This window comes from Phyllobates terribilis, unplaced genomic scaffold, assembly GCF_046119375.1.
Source record: "Phyllobates terribilis strain yellow unplaced genomic scaffold, ASM4611937v1 Scaffold_9__5_contigs__length_417890890, whole genome shotgun sequence".
In the NCBI taxonomy this organism is placed as follows: domain Eukaryota; kingdom Metazoa; phylum Chordata; class Amphibia; order Anura; family Dendrobatidae; genus Phyllobates; species Phyllobates terribilis.
In genome coordinates, this window is record NW_027362769.1 from 62,154,960 (window position 1) to 62,172,899 (window position 17,940).

Sequence of the window (17,940 nt, forward strand, 5' to 3'; positions counted from 1 at the left end):
GAGATTATTGCAGGGTACAGTTATAGAAAATGGTGGTCTTTTTAAAACTTTGAAAGTTCTTTTTTGCAGTTAACATTTTCTTATACCTGACTGGCTGTTATCGATCTTCGATCTTGAGATCTCGTTCTTCATCTTCTAGTTGGCCGCTCTTGAAATCTTTATTGCTTTTATGCTCCAAGCAGAACTTGTGCAAAATAAAACTTTCTATGTACAGTACAGACCAAAAGTTTGGACACACCTTCTCATTTATGGATTTTTCTGTATTTTTTTCATGACTTTGAAAATTGTACATTCACACTGAAGGCATCAAAACTATGAATTAACACATGTGGAATTATATACTTAACAAAAATGTGTGAATCAACTGAAAATATGTCTTATATTCTAGGTTCTTCAAAGTAGCAACCTTTTGCTTTGGTGACTTCTTTGCACATTCTTGGCATTCTGTTGATGAGCTTCAAAAGGTAGTCACCGGAAATGGTCTTCCAACAATCTTGAAGGACTTCCCAGAGATGCTTAGCACTTGTTGGCCCTTTTGCCTTCACTCTGCGGTCCAGCTCACCCCAAACCATCTCGATTGGGTTCAGGTCTGGTGACTGTGGAGGCCAGGTCATATGGTGTAGCACCCCATCACTCTCCTTCTTGGTCAAATAGTCCTTACACAGCCTGGAGGTGTGTTTGGGGTCATTGTTCTGTTGAAAAATAAATGATGGTCCAACTAAACGCAAACCTGATGGAATAGCATGCCGCTGCAAGATGCTGTGGTAGCCATGCTGGTTCAATATGCCTTCAATTTTGAATAAATCCCCAACAGTGTCACCAGCAAAGCACCCCCACACCATCACACCTCCTCCTCCATGCTTCACGGTGGGAACCAGGCATGTAGAGTCCATCCGTTCACCTTTTCTGCGTCGTACAAAGACACGGTGGTTGGAACCAAAGATCTCAAATTTGGACTCATCAGACCAAAGCACAGATTTCCACTGGTCTAGTGTCCATTCCTTGTGTTCTTTAGCCCAAAGAAGTCTCTTCTGCTTGTTGCCTGTCCTTAGCAGTAGTTTCCTAGCAGCTATTTTACCATGAAGGCCTGCTGCACAAAGTCTCCTCTTAACAGTTGTTGTAGAGAGGTGTCTGCTGCTAGAACTCTGTGTGGCATTGACCTGGTCGCTAATCTGAGCTGCTGTTAACCTGCGATTTCTGAGGCTGGTGACTCGGATAAACTTATCCTCAGAAGCAGCGGTGACTCTTGGTCTTCCTTTCCTGGGCGGTCCTCATGTGAGCCAGTTTCTTTGTAGCGCTTGATGGTCTTTTTTCAACTGCACTTGGGGACACTTTCAAAGTTTGCCCAATTTTTCGGACTGACTGACCTTAATTTCTTAAAGTAATGATGGCCACTCGTTTTTCTTTACTTAGCTGCTTTTTTCTTGCCATAATACAAATTCTAACAGTCTATTCAGTAGGACTATCAGCTGTGTATCCACCTGACTTCTGCACAACACAACTGATGGTCCCAACCCCATTTATAAGGCAAGAAATCCCACTTATTAAACCTGACAGGGCACACCTGTGAAGTGAAAACTATTTCCGGTGACTACCACTTGAAGCTCATCAAGAGAATGCCAAGAGTGTGCAAAGCAGTCATCAAAGCAAAAGGTGGCTACTTTGAAGAACCAAGAATATAAGACATATTTTCAGTTGTTTCACACTTTTTTGTTAAGTATATAATTCCACATGTGTTAATTCATAGTTGTGATGCCTTCAGTGTGAATGTACAATTTTCATAGTCATGAAAATACAGAAAAATCTTTAAATAAGAAGGTGTGTCCAAACTTTTGGTCTGTACTGTATGTGCAGAGAATAACGTTTTTGGGTTCAAAAGAGGCCTGAAAAAATATGGAATATCATAGTAAGAATCTCATAAACCATTGTATCGTATAACAATAATTTTAGCTAGCAATTATTTATGATGCCATGATGGAACAAAGTTCCTTTACATGCAGCAGACTTGTTCAAGGCTGAAAACTGCGGTGAATGGCCTATTTGAACTGCCTGATGTACAACCGCTTCATTTTGCAGTTGAACTACTGTTTCACATGCAAAACTATGCATCTGATTATAATGGTTACACACTGTGTAGGTTTAACAGTGCTTTCATGCAAAACTAAGTGAATCTTGAATGAGAAGTTCATGGACTGCACTGACTCAGGCCTGCTTGCTATCATCCCATCTACAAACACGTCCATTGCACGTGTATGCAGCTCAAAAGCTTTAAAGGAGTTGTCCGGGACTTTAACATTGATGGCATATCCTTAGGATAGGTCATCAATATCTGATTGGTGAGGGTGCAACACCTAGCACTTCCACCTATCAGCTGTTCCCGATGTTGGTGGGAGCCGGAACTGCTCTGTTGCGGAGCTGCACAGCACAGCTCCATCAATTGTATAGTGTCCACGGCCAGGTATTATCCATCTATTCAAATCAATACGGGGTGGATGTGCAATACACGTGTGCGGTCGCTATTCCATAGATTGAGCTGTGCCGTGAAGCTTTGTAACTGAGAATTTCCTGTCTCCACCAGCACAGAGAACAGCTGATCGGCGGGGTGCCAGGTGTTGCACCCCCACCAATCAGACATTGATGACCTATCCTAAGGATAGTCCATCACTGTTAAAGTCTCGGACAACCCCTTTAAGTGTATGCTAGAAATGACCACAACCTGGCCTTTTATTTTTTTATTTTTTTACACTCCCTAGATAATACAGAACAGTTAATTAATGGAGAGAAACTTTGCTGTGAATCGAATTTCCAGGAAAATCCACGTGATTTGTCTAATCTGAATCCTGCCAGATCCTGTCATCTCTAGTATACCCATCATTGCCTTAGAAGTTGCAACACAATGATTTCTATAATATATAACAAACAGTGACATTTTCTGATTTCTCACTGCCCCATGGATGAAAGTAACCTTGCAAATTGTCTTCATCAAATGAATCATACTGTTTTGTGTATGCAGCACTTAGGTCATACATGTCAAACTCTGGCCCGTGGGCCAAATCTGGCCTGCAGGGTGATTATATTTGGCCCGCAACACCAGAACCACCACCCCTATGTGGAGCCATTATTCTGTATGGAGGACTATGTGGGGCCCATTATACTGCATGGAAAGCCATATGGGGCCATTATACTGTTTGGAGGACTATGTGGGGCCTATTATTCTGTATGGAGGACTGTACGGGGCCCATTATACTGGTTGGCCCAAGACTTTGTTAAAGATTTTCATTTTGGCTCTCTGTGTGTTTGAGTTTGACATCCCTAACCTAGGCAGATATATATGTCTTCCCCATTACACTCAAACCTTGTGTGTCGTCTGATCTCATGGTCATAGACATAAAAATATACAATAATTCTTTGTTACAGATGTTTACCCTTACCACCGTCGATAGACTGTAGCCCTCCAAAGCAAAAAATTAGGCTTGCAGAAAATTTTCCAACTTGTCAAAATAATTTACCAGTTGTGGAGAGGTTCACTTTAATTCAGACTGGACGTTCTGATGAAAGACTTTACATTTACCCTTATCGTACAAATTCAAAGAATTGGATGCACTGAATAACTTGTCAAAAACAAACACATGGTTAATCATAGCCGGACCATAGCACATTTTCAAGATGCAGGTCAGTGGGTTAGTTGAGCGCTACTTGCCGCCTCCAGAATGGTTTAAAGATGTTTATAGTATCTAATGCCTGCTCTTTCTAAAACATGAAGACAGTGACAGCGTTGCAGTGGCCCTACATACTCAGGCTGAAAGAGGTTTTGTTTAGAAACACATCTGATTCTGCAGCAGGTGTCAGATAACAGCAGTCTGGTAATCCAGCAATGAGAAGTCAATTAGGTCAAACTCTGGCTCTGTGCTCTGGTTTATTAACAGAAAAATTCATTCATTTTACTAAGTTCAGCAAAACATACAAAAGCAAGCTTCCTAAGGGGTCCTATTCCGACACACACTGGCTTCTATTACCTAGGTGTAAAACCAGCATCAGCTATTCAGCAAAAATGTCATACAAATATCCACTGACTACCAGCATAAATATATCGAAGAAAACCCCTAAATAGTTGTAGAAATGTAAAATAATTAAAGGAGTTGTCCACTACTTTCACATTGATGCCCTATACATAGGATACTGAATGGAGCACTGTATGGGGCCCATTATACTGAATGGAGCACTATATGGGGCCCATGATACTGTATGGAGCACTATGTGGGACCCAATATACTGAATGGAACAATATATGGGCCCATTATACTGTATGGAGCACTGTATATTTCCTATTATACCGTATAGAGCACTATGTGGGCCCATTGTACTGTATGGAGCACTATATGGGGCCCATTCTACTGTATGGAACACTTTATGGGGGTCCATTATACTAAGTGTAGCATTATATGGGGCCTATGATACTGTATGGGCACTATGGGGAGTACATTATTCTGTAGGGAGCACTATATGGGGCCCATTATACTGTATAGCGCACTATGTGGGACTCAATATACTGAATGGAGCAATATATGGGCCCATTATACTGTATGTAGCAATATATGGGGCCTATGATACTGTATGGAGCACTATGGGGGCCCCATTATGCTGTATGGAGCACTATGGGGGCCCCATTATGCTGTATGGAGCACTATGCGGGGCCCATTATACTGTATGGAGGACTATGTGGGGTCATTATACTGTATGGAGGACTATGTGGGGCCTTTATACTGTATGGAGCACTATATGGGGCCCATTCTACTCTATGGAACACTATATGGGGCCTATTATACTATTTATAGTAATATATGGGGCCTACGATACTGTATGGAGCACTATGGGGAGCCCATTATGCTGTATGGAGCACTATATGGGGCCCATTATACTGTATAGAGCACTATGTGGGACCCCAAATACTGAATGGAGCAATATATGGGCCCATTATACTGTATATAGCAATATATGGGGTCTATGATACTGTATGGAGCACTATGTGGAGCCCATTATGCTGTATGGAGGACTATATGGGGCCCATTATAATGTATAGAGCACTATGTGGGGCCCATTATACTATATGGAGCACTATATGGGGCCCATTATACTTTATGGAGCACTATGTGGAACCCAATATACTGAATGGAGCAATATATGGGCCCCTTATACTGTATGAAGCAATATATGGGGCATATTATACTGTATGAAGCAATATATGGGACATATTATACTGTATGAAGCAATATATGGGGCATATTATACTGTATAGCTCACTATGTGGAGCCCATTATACTGTATGGAGTACAATGAGGGCCCATTATTCTGTATGCAGGACTATATCGGGCCCATTATACTGTATAGAGCACTATATGGGGCCCATTATACTGCATAGAGCACTATGTGGGGCCCATTATACTGTATGGAGCACTATATGGGGCCCATTATACTGTATGGAGCACTATTTGGGGCCTATTGTACTGTATGGAGCACTATGTGGGGCTCATTATACTGTATGGAGCACTATGTGGGGCCCATTATACTGTATGGAGGACTATGTGGGGCCCATTATATTTTATGGAGCACTATATGGGGCCCATTATATTGCATGGAGCACTATGGGGGGCCCATTATACTGAATGGAGCACTATATGGGGCCCATTATACTGTATGGAGCACTATGGGGGGCCCATTATACTGAATGGAGCACTATATGGGGCCCATTATACTGTATAGAGCACTATGTGGGGCCCATTATACTGTATGGAGGACTATATGGGGCCCATTATACTGTATGGAGCACTATGTGGGGTCCATTATACTGTATGGAGGACTATGTGGGGCCCATTATACTGTTTGGAGCACTATGTGGGGCCCATTATACTGTATAGAGCACTATGTGGGATCCATTATACTGTATGGAGCACTATATGGTGCCCATTATACTTTATGGAGCACTGTATGGGGCCACTATACTGTATGGAGGACTTTGTGGTGCCCACAATACTGTACGGAGCACTATGTGGTGCCCATAATACTGTATGCAGGACTATTTGATACCTATAATACTGTATGGAGGACTATGTGGTGCCTATAATACTGTAAAGAGGACTATGTGATGCCCATAATACCATATGGAGGAATTATATTGGAGGAAAATTACTTTGTAAGCGTTGCAAAGTTGTGAGATATGCTCTTCTGTGACCCCGCCGAATATTAAGGGACTTTTCTTTGGGGGGGGGGGGCAAACAGAACTTCTGCTATGGGGCCCCATGATTTCTATGTACGCCACTGCTTAATTTCTATATGCAATACTTCTATCAAATGGTGTCTTTTTGGCATAATATGTCAAAGAAGTTTGTGGCCAACTTATCATTAAGTCTAGGCAACAGGGTTACTTTGGACCACAGAACTATGCCACTTTCTCAGTGTTAAAAAAACATGGTGAAAAAAGTAAAAAAGCCAGTTCACCAAATTAATATACACATTTAGCATGTGCACAGAACGCCGTCCTCCTTAGATGTAATCAACAATGAAAAAAAAGTAGGTTTGTTCCAGCTTCTTAGAATAAAATGCTAAATTTAATTATTCCATATTAAAATGGTAAATACACTCATGTGAAAAAGCCACCATCGAGGAAAGAGAAGCGATGTGTTTCAATCAAAAGGGGTCGCTTTTCTTCCTTTTGTTGCATGCACTGAAAGAGTGAAAAAGCAGCCATACTTGCAATATCATGCCCAGACACAAATGCACTAACAGGATGCAGCAGATCCCCCAGGTCTCTTTCAGTGATGTTTTTATTGATTTTTTTAGTCCCTTTTTCAGTGAGTTGTTTTTGAATTTAGTGTAGGTACTCGTGCATTTGTGTCTGGACATGGTATTGCAAATTTGGCTTTTTCAGTATGATATGGTATTTTTTTAGTCCCTTTTTCAGTGGCAAGTGTTGCATGCAGCCAGAAAAGGTAAGTACCATTGTTTCTGGAAACCTTTTCACATCTAACATTTTACTTAAACATCTTTCAAAGTAATATAGCAGTAAAAGTCGGCAACTCACCAACGCGTTTCTTACTGATGATGATATCATGATATAGTTGACCATTATACATCAGTGGACATTTACCTTCAGTGCATTAAAAAGTGTAGTTCATTGCATATGTATACATTTGCATATGCATAGAGACATACAGTGGATATAAAAAGTCTATATACAGTATGAGCTCCACAATTGCCTCCCTATATACAGCATGAGCCCCACATAGCCTTCTATATACAGTATAAGCCCCGCATAGTCTCCTATATACAGTATGAGCCCCCACATAGCCTCCTAAATACAGTATGAGCCCCACATAGCCTCCTAGATAAAGTATGAGCCTCACATAGCCTCCTATATGCATACAAACATCCCATACACATGAAAAAAAGCCACATACTCACCTCTCTCCTGTTCCCCTCAGCGCTCTGCTCCTGTCTCCTGTTCACTGACTCTCCGCAGTACATAGCTGATAAGATGAAACTACGTCACCAAGTCAGCTGTCTCATACGCTGATCGGTGGAAGATAGGGCCAGCGGCCCCTGCTCCTCCAATGTATACACCGCTGTCTGCATCCAGAGGCCACTGTTTCAGCCCTTCAGCTGTTTCAGTGTGCTAGCCAGACTGGAACAGCCAGGGGGCAGGATGTGGCCTGCGGGTCACACTTTGCTACATTTACAAATGTACAATAATACCTCTGTCAAAAGGGTTCTTTTAGCATATGTTTGTTCTGAAAACAGCAGCGTACTTTTGCCTCAAGTGTATTAAACGAGTAAAGAAATTACAAATGTCACCATCCTATGTAATTGGACAACAGACAAATAAGAGATCTATGAAACTTCCCTACTCTGTTCTCCTGGCTTCTGTACAAAGTATCTTCTGAATTTGTCACAACCTGCAAACCTGTTAATGATTCCACTGAGATAAATTCCGCTGGTCATTTCTGTGTTTAGATTGAAACATTCCCACCACAACCACTTATTAAAAATCCATGGCGGTGTTCATTTTTCAAGTTAACACTTAATAAAAGCAGATTAATAAATAACAGTGAAGTGTTATATTGTTTTCTTAGTGTGTTCTGTTAACATCTCTGTTTATTCACTTGATACCTCATGTGAACCCATGACCCTGACATTTTTAAGGCTCAAAACACAGATAATATATGCATAGAAATATGCATGACAAATAGATCTACAGTAGTTTCATTTTTACCCGTGGTAAAATAATAACTTGCAGCTATCGTTAAGATCTCCATAAACACGAGACTAACATTGGATTCTGGCCCCCAACTCTATTTGACAGATAATGTAATGCAAATAAGGTCGGGGTCACACAAGCGGTGATTCTCTCCTGTGAGAAAATCGGCTCGATTATGCTGATGACACTCGGCTCAGGTGTGGAGAAGATGGAGAACTTAATTTCTCAATCTTCTCCATTGTCTTAGTCCGCGGTTGTCGGACTGCACCCGGATGAGATCAGAGTGCAGTTCTATGTTTCACATCCACCCATAGACTTGTATGCGTGCATGTGATCAGGAATCCAAAAACATTGCATAGCACTTGGCCCAGTGTTATTCTATGGGCCAGCACTGATCACTGTTTATTTTTTCAGGCATGCTGCGATTGTACGCGTATATCGTGCGAGACTCGACAATGCAATGCAATGCAATCGAAGAATCCGTAGAGCGTGTGACAAATACACACACAACTCCCTGAAGTCAGGAAATTGCATCAGCTAAGAACAGGAAGCTTGTCATGCAGATTGATCAGGCAACCTATAAAAAACCCTAAAGCCTCCACAGACACCAGCAACAAGGCCAGATATATCAGTGTGGAAATGTTGATTGTCCTGGTGCAGAAGAGGCCAGAATTCTGGGACCCTTGCAATGCCAACTATGCAGACCGCAATAAAAAGGATGCAACTTGGAAACGCATATGCTGCCAGATGTACCCCAATTTAGAAGAAAGTACACGTGAGGTGCAGCAGGAAATTAGTACATGCAAAACATTTAGAAACTGTATTTGTGTCTGTAGATGTACATAAATCATTTGTGAACATGATGTTTTGATCAATATCCGTCATGTTTGATAATTCACTTGGCAAACTGTACGCATGTTGACAATGTAATCTATCAATCAACACCCAAGCAAGGTTTTCACTTTTTTTTTATTTTTGCAGTGGCAGATGTGACAAAATGGTGGCACAGCTGCCGTGATCAATTCCACCGTGAGCAGCAGCATTGTGCCAGGAGTGGTGCAGCAGCCTCAAGAAAGCGGAAGTACATTATTTTGACCGCTTGAATTTCCTAGCTCCCATTCTGGAACTCCGAAAGTAAGTGCATGTTTGTCTTGGCTCTTCAAATGTGTAAAAAATAATGTGTTTTTTTTAAAACAACAAAAACAGAACTGAATCCAACCTACGAGAAAGGGAGACAGCATCGCATTCTGAGGCAATCTTGGACCTTGTTGGAGAAGTCGAAGAGGAGGCCAGACATTCTTCTGCCCTGGCAGTGCCAGAACGACCACCACCTTCGGCAGGACATGAGCCCAACCCAGATGAGGATGACCGTGGACATAGCAGTAGTCCTACGCTCCTCCTGGATACGTCACCACAGGCTGTAGTCATTCCACGCTGTGGCCGGCGCAGGAGGGAGCTCCCCACCATCAGTAACAGGCGCCAAGTAGACATTGGTGTTTTGCAATACCTAACACGCACTGTTACTGATGATGGGGAGGAGGCCTATGCCTGGAGCCTAGCTCAGTATTTGTGCCCAATTTCCCGAGAGGTGAGGCTGCGTGTCAGATCAGATGTCCATTGCAGATTGTAATTGATTCCTGCACAGCACCTAACAATCCAAGGCTCATTTTCAACTACCTTGAGAGATTGCAGATGTCCACCAACAACCACCTACACATGCCTGAAAGGGTGAATGAAGAGCCTACAGTCCTCCCTGAACCTCCTCCACCACGGATCTCATCACCTCAACCACAGCAAAGACCTTACCAACAGCTCCAAACACAACCACCACAAGCCTTACTTTCAAAATCCAGCTGCGCCATCCCAATATGGCCACTTGAACATACCCACTGTAGGAGAGTGGTCTCAACATGGATATGGTCAACATGGCCATTCTGGGGGGTTTAACCAAATGCCAAACCAGAATCAGCATGATTTTGCCTACCATTACCCAAGTGGCCAATACCATGTCCCACAACAGGGCCCACAAATAATCCCTCCCTTGATCCGTAATCCTGCTTCATCCACCTCCCAGGGGCCAAATAATCCACCGTGCCAAACTAAGCAAACAAGTCATTCTATCCTGACCGCTATCATCACCACCTTCATACCAAAATTTGTAATAAATAGTATATTCAGAACTAATATACTTTTTTGTTTTTTACATGTTGACATTTTTGTTTACGCAAATTTGGCATATGATTAAAATATGTCTATTTGGAGCCAAATAAACCTTGTTTATAATAAAGGTATTTGTTATACTTATATGAGTGTTGTCATTTTTAATATATACTGTATGCCTCAGATATAGAAGGTATACTTTGTAAAATAAACTGGCATCATACATTTTTGACAAGAACATTTTATTTTAATAAGAAAAGGAAACCCTGGATATTATAACATAGATACAGCATAGTCTTGCCAAGGAGTAGATCCCTGTGGTGATACAAAATAATTTGTAAATATGTCCCGAACTTTAAGACCAGAGGGCTGACGACGTGGATTGGCAACATGTGATGTAGGTCTGCCATTATTGCGAAAATCACCAGCGTCATCATCATTTGGTGAACATTCATGGATCCTTGTGAAATTGTGAAGGATGACACATGCCTTAACCACTCTAATCACTTTAGCTTCAGTTAATTAGATGGCCGACATCCTGACCCTCCATTTTGCACAGAGGATCCGTAGGCACACTACACCAATCGCCTTGCGCGTGATAGGCTATAATTAAAAATTTGCCGCCGACGGTCCAGGGCTCTCCGTGGATATTGCCTCATTATATTGCGGGTCAATTGAAATGCCTCATCACCAACCATTACATAAGGAACTGCTTCCAAACGTGAACTGGGTAGAACCTGTGGGGGTGGGATAGACAAATCATTAGTTCGCAGCCGGGTTGTGGGGGCCAAAACCAGGAGTGGGTGATAAATGCAGAATTGGGGACTTGTTTCTATTATACCTTTTCTCTGATTGTTCGTCACCTGGTTTTGGCTCCCACTCCTGAGAAAAAATACTGACCGAATACTGACCAAATACTGATAGTGGGGCCGGGACCTTAATGGAAGAATTGAAGACTCTGGAGTCTCCAGTTCTTTCATAGGCCTCAATATCGACAATTATAAGCCTTTATGTCTTGTCAACCAAGGTCAGCAGCACAACAGAAAAAAATTGCTTATAATTGTAATATTGGGACCCTGAGTTTGCAAACGCGGATATGCTTGCCATTCAGGGATCCAATGCAGTTGGGGAACTGACATGTTTGCTCAAAGCCTAGGGCTATCTGCCGCCAGTCTTCTTGTTTGGGCTCAGGCACAATGGAATTCTGAAGGCGGGACCAGATTTCTGTACAAGTTGAAAGTACAGTGCCTGAGATGGTAGATTTCCCAATAAGAAACTCAAGATGAAGTGCCGCAGAGGGGATACCGGTGGACTGAAACCTAAAATAAAATAACAACCTATAAGTGGCAAATTATATAAAAAAAATACTTTCTACACATTTGTAAATAAGAGTCTTAAAAAATATATCTTATCATTTTGTAAAATTAAATATATTTCTAACAAACATATAAATAACATCTGCACACATAACATTAACAGTGAAATCCAACATTAAACTAATCAAGAATATGTCTGAACTATGAAAATAATATTGTGTGCCATGAAATAAACACACATTCACAACATGATGTAATTCACATATCTAATAATCACAATTTGCATCAAGCAAATTTAAGCAGAATAACAACATAACCACTTGGTCAACAATAGACATCACAAATACATGCTAATGAATACTATAGTTTTGAATGACATCAGGGAGTGATAATGACCAAAATCAATAATTATTTGGCAATAAAGATGCAATAAATATTCACACAAAATTTTCTAACAATGTACTGTATGGCCAGAATGTATTTACAATAGATCAATCAATAGATCAACACATTTTGAATGAATACATAACGTAATGTAAGTAAAACACACTCCTCTGGTGAAATACATTTGCACATCTTTGTGTCCTTGAATGTTAGCACTGCCTCCAAAGGAATATCAAGTGGAGATGTTCATCCGACAGTAGCCATAAAACTTGTCAGGATTGCTGTGTAGAGCACCATATAGACGGTGGAAATGTCCTATAGTGAGCCGTCGCCTCAAAAGCGGATGGACCCACATTCGTCTCCACCTCCTCGGATCAACTATAAGTGGGTAAGGCTCCCCAAACCGTTGAGACAGGACCCAATGTAAAAGAACCCGCTCAGTTGTGTTTAAGGTAAGCCTGTCACACATGTTTTAAGCAAACCAGGATAACACCAGCAGGGGTATATGTCAAGGATTTGAAGACAAATCTTCTTGTGGACCCAGTCTATGGCCTTGTTCATTAGGTTTTTATAAGTTTCAGACCATTGACGCTGTTAATTTAATTGGACGTTACATTGGAGAAATATGTGGGAAATGTGAGCCCATGACATCCAGATGTCATATGGATGTCATACGGAGACATAGGCAACAAAATATCACATCATCGCATTGCAATCGCATTACACACGGATTACCATACGGACAACACTCGTGCGACTCTCGGCACAGAGGATCGGAAGGATTTTTTATACGTAGTGTGACTCCAGCCTTAGATTTTCACTCTAATTAATCCTAGCAGCAAAATCCCCAAGTTTTAGTTTAGCATACTTCAGAGGAATGTTATCTGCACAAATTAGACTTACTCTAGTTATTGAGTAAAGAGTTAGCAAGTAGCAAATGAAGGTTCGGCTTGCTACATCTATTGACTATTAACACGAAGTTTGAGCTCTACGTTATTTATGCAGCGCATGTCATGTTACGGATATAGCATTGGTAATGGTTGTGCTTGTTGCATCTGTATTTTTATTTTATTTTATTTTAATTAAAATGTTACTAATTTATCATTGTTCGACAGTTTAAAAATGTGATTGGCCACTTTATATTTTAACAAATGTGTTGGGACATGACTTTGTGGACTTATAAGTGAAGCTTTCCTCACAAACTGCACAGCATTACTGACCACAAAAAGAAAAGTGAAAAGCACTTCATATGGGAAAGCTATTTTCCAATTGGAGGATGGACAGATATAGTGACATGCTCCTCTACCAGCAGCCATTTTGTGGACACAAGAGCTTTGCAGTCTGTGAGGAAAGCTGCAATAACGAGTGCAGCATGAGGACCTGTTATGGTATATATATTGGTTGGAACCATAACATAATGGCCCTGATTCATTAAGACCAGATTAATTTCTTTCCTGTCATGATGTGGGGCCATGTTGGAGTCAGACACTTCAGATTCATTAAGAAGCATATGCCTCTTAATAAATCAGGAGCGTCTGATGAGTGGCATGCACCTCTCTGCTCCTCATCACAAATTTTACTTTAGTCATGGACTAGAGTAATATTTCTGGCATTATGAATGCCACAGCTAGTCATGAATTAGATGAGCTGTGGTTTCATGCTCCCCCCACTGCACTTCCGTCCCACCCAATTCTGACTATTTTGGCAGAGCTGGGAGAAACAGGCAAGTAAATGCCAAAAGTCTCAATTTTCTTGCTCAACTCCAAGTTGTGCAAAATTTTTGCAACTTTTCAAAGCAATTTACTCCAGAATTCTGGAAAAATTACTTTGATGAATCGGCGCCAATATTTTCAACAATTTTTTTAAAATAAGATAAAGTGGCCAACCCTTTTAAACTGTGTATCATGATGTACTTCAGTAATTTTGAAACCAATGAAATATGTCAGGTTCATGACTAACACCAATAGTTGAAACCAAATCATAAAACCGCTAGAGGTTGAACAATGGGATGTGTCTCACTATTCAGCCAGTAACTGTCCTGTGACCGATTGATGAATGGCCAGTGTCACTTCACTCATTCTCACAGTTATTAATATGGAATGGTGAAATTAGGGTGTGACTGATGAAAGATATTTCAGATTGCGGACTTTGATGGGAGAGGGTCTCATGCGAGAGCTGTCTTGTAGCAGGCAAGAGAGACAGGGGTCTGCTGATAGGGCAGTACTATATGTAAAAAAAAGTCCCTAAAAATCCCCCCACATAAATTATACATTTTAAGATTATTTTTCTCTTACTAGGGTATTGGTTATGGCAAAGGGCAAGGTTACTAGGGTTACAGATAACATTGGGGCTAGGGATAGGGCTAGTTTTAGGCTTAAGGTCATAGTTACATTAAAAAAGAACAAAAAAGTGTAATTGAAAAAAATAGAAAAGTTTAAAGTTGATATAAATAAGTAGCTTTTTAAAACTAGAGGTGAGTGAATAAAATCAAGAGGAATTGAAGTCTACTCAAATTTTCCAAATACCCACATTCAGCAAAATGCTGATTTTTTTTTTTGTTATTTGTTTCTGCGTGGCTTCAGTAAAATGGCTGCCCTTTTTCTAAGATTTACAGAAAAAAAGAATAGCTATATTATTTATCACCAAAACAAAAGCCCTCTTTCTCCTGGAAAAAATATGAAAATAATGGCGATATATACAATTAATAGCAAAATTGCTAAAATTGCTTTGGTCCTTAACTCCTAGAATGCATGCAGGAGAAGGGGTTAAAAGGATGGGTTTTTTTTTACTTTTTGATATTTCCATGTAATAAATGTATAACTACTATTTTAATAGATAAAAGATTTCTAAACCGTATCTGTTGTGCCAGACTTATCTTCAGTCAATGCCATAAATAGTAAAAGGTTGAAGTAATAGAACTCAATATAATTTCATTAGTGAAAATATACTATTACCAGTTATTACATTACTATACCAACACTAATAAACTATTACAAAAAAATATTTAGTAATGGCAGTTGTGGCTAATGAGTGCAAATAGATTTTGTTTACCTCATGTATCCTGAATAAGGCAATTCTATTATAGTGCAGGAAGCAGAAATGTCTCGGAATGGAGCCATCAAGCAGAAACTCACACTGTTCCATTGCTGTATAACTAAATCAAAACCAACTTTCAGTATTAATTCAACTGTAATAATGACTGTAATTTAAAATTAAGAACATGCTACTGATAATCATTCTTTGGAAAGAAAAGATATCTGTAAGTGATGGGATTTTTTCAGCTGAGCTCATTAGGGAATTTACTGGAATTCACAACCAATTTAAGATGAGTTGATAGCATAAATTATGATCATGTATTGGTTTAGGGGAGGCAAAAGCAATGGGGAATCTAGAGTTTGCCCAACTAGCAGTGAATTCTGAGCCAAGGAAATACATAAAAAAGCAGTCAATTTCAATTGATACCAAATAATGAATTAACTCATATAGTGTTTCTATATATTTCTTATTAGGAATTTTCTTGATAATGTTCAGCATTTTGTATCTGTGGGTAAAAATTAGTAACATGTGATTTACAAGTGAGTTCCTTTATAAAAGAACTACGACAGTTCAATGTTACTGAATACAACTGCAGATTCAGTGGTACACAAAGCATTACATTCGCTGCCACTTACTTAGATGCACGATATACTTAGTGGTTGCAACAATCCTATGACTTATAGGGCTTAAAGAATGCAAATGAAAACAGACTGATAAATTCCAGAACAAATTGTGTCATTTTCTCAGTTATTCAGACCTTAATCTTCAGGATATTGCCCCTTTAACTCAGAATCTGTTCTCGAGGGTTTTTCTTTTGTCCCTACCCAGCTCTCAGGAAGGCAGTAGGCATCATAGGTAATGATGAGCGAGCATGCTCGCTACTGCTCTGTGCTCGCCCGAGCATCTCACTGCTTGAAATTTCCGGGTTGCTCGGGTGGAAACTCGGGTCCCCTCCCTGCATATTTGGCGCTCTTTAGAGAGCCAATGAACATGCAGGGATTGCCTGCCATGCACTGTAAGCCGTAGCCATGTTGGTTGTGGGCATTACAGTGATTGGCTGTCCGCACAGCGTCATCAGGTCTATATCAGACCTGGCACCGCCATGCTCGTCACAGTCACTCTGGATCAGACAGTGTAGGGAGAGCTGCTGCTGTGTCAAGAAGAGATTTGATTGTGTATTAGGGAGTGTAGGGAGAAAAACCGTACATTACACATATCAACCTTAACAAACAGTCCTTCTGAGGACTAATCCATCTGCAGAGATATCAGGCAGGCAGTGCATATAGGCAGGCAGGCAGGGTATATAGCAGACTGCAGCGCATATAGCACAAGAGGCTCCATTCCAGTTCTGCCTTCTGCTGCTGTTAGATGTTTCTATACAAAGGCCCAGGTCTCAGGGGCCAGGAATACTTTTCTTTGGATCTTAATCCTCATTATTTGCTTAAAAAGCAATCCAGAGAACACCATTTTTTCTGCGCCATTTGCTTGTTGGCACTGCAGAATACAGCCAGGTCCTTTCCATATTAGAGTGCTAGAAATCCAGCTATTTAAAACCGTGTTTTCTCCGTCAAAGGGATCACATATACGTTGACAGAAGATAATGCCATTTCTGGCCTCCATTAAAAATTTCTTTAAGTGTGTCATTGAAGCAATTCACCGCAGTTTGTTGTTTAAACTACTTACCTACAGGCCAGGTATTTAAAACTGTGTTTTCTCCATCAAACGGATCACATATACGTTGTCAGAAAATACTGCCCTTTCTGGCCTCAATTAAAAATTTCCTTTAGTGTGTCATTGAAGGAGTTCACCGCAGTTTGCTATTCAAACTACTTACCTACAGGCCAGGTATTTAAAACTCTGTTTTCTCTATCACACGGATCACATATAAGTTCGCTCCAAATTCAGCCATTTGTAGTGAGCGTGGAAGATATTGTCCTCCATTTAAAATGGGCAAGGCATGTGGCAAGGGATGGGGAACTGGATGTGATGGTGCATGCAGAGGCCAAGGCCGTGGGCAAGCCGAAATTGTGCCACAACAAACACCCACATCTTCTTGCCTGACCTTCCTGTCCCAATTTCTAGGGGATCGCAGCACACCACTATTGAACCCAGAGCAGTGTCAAAAGGTTGTTGGTTGGATAGCGGATAATGCTTCCAGTCACTTAGCCACCACCACCACCACCCTGTCTTCCACACGGTCAAGTCTCAGTAGCCGTGAGTCTGGACCGCATATTCCTCACCCTGATTCTCCTTCCTCCCACCCTGCCGAGTACCCAGAGACAACTGATCCAACACTTGGACACTCTGAAGAGCTGTTCACTTTTCCATTTATAGATTCGGGCCTCTCGCCTGGTTTACTTGAAGCGGGGCAAGAGGAGATCGCGTGTAGTGATGCCCAAATACTTGAGCAGCTACGGTCACACGAAGGCGACGGTGGGGAAGTGTCACAAGAGGTGGACGATGATGAGACACAATTGCCAGAAAGTCAGGGAGAGGACCAGGGTGCGGAAGTGGAAGACGAGGTGGTGGATGATATAGTAACTGACCCAACCTGGCAGCAGGACATGCAGAGCAAGGACAGCAGCACACAGGGCGAGGGAGGCAGAGTACCCCAACAGGCAGGAAGAAGCAGTGTGGTGGCCGCAGACAGAAGGTAGGCAACTGTTCCCCGTAACACCAACACGAAGGAAGAGGCCAGTACAACTGTTAGGTCTTCCCGAGTCTGGTTGTTTTTTAAAGACTCTGCCGATATCTCCAAAAAGGCCATTTGCACCACCAGCCAGGCAAGCATCA

At 41.2% G+C, this 17,940-nt stretch overlaps 1 pseudogene; it reads right to left on the minus strand.

The window, feature by feature from the left end:
• Nucleotides 1-10,933: 10,933 nt before the first annotated feature.
• Nucleotides 10,934-12,580, minus strand: LOC141160824 (uncharacterized; annotated as a pseudogene).
• Nucleotides 12,581-17,940: the final 5,360 nt, after the last annotated feature.